The following is a 285-nucleotide window of genomic DNA, read 5'->3' as shown; positions in this document are numbered from 1 at the left end:
TTTTTTTATTATATGTTTATATATGCTTATACAGTGTATGTGAATTTACTTTTTATTCACAACTAATGCGGCATTCACTGCTGGATCCCCAATATGAATCCTTTTTATAAAAGTCTATGAATATCTCTCTTATAATGTGCCCAAAATCCTTGCATCTCTTGTTCCTTTTGAATATATATTTTTTAAAATTAAATTCACGATGGAATTGCATATCATTTTCATAAGAGCTGCAAAAAACGCCCCGTAATTAAAAAAAATAATAATGATGATTTAATGCCGAATTTA

The sequence above is a fragment of the Penaeus monodon genome, chromosome 23 (genome assembly GCF_015228065.2).
Source record: "Penaeus monodon isolate SGIC_2016 chromosome 23, NSTDA_Pmon_1, whole genome shotgun sequence".
NCBI lineage: Eukaryota > Metazoa > Arthropoda > Malacostraca > Decapoda > Penaeidae > Penaeus > Penaeus monodon.
This window is presented reverse-complemented; position numbering follows the sequence as displayed.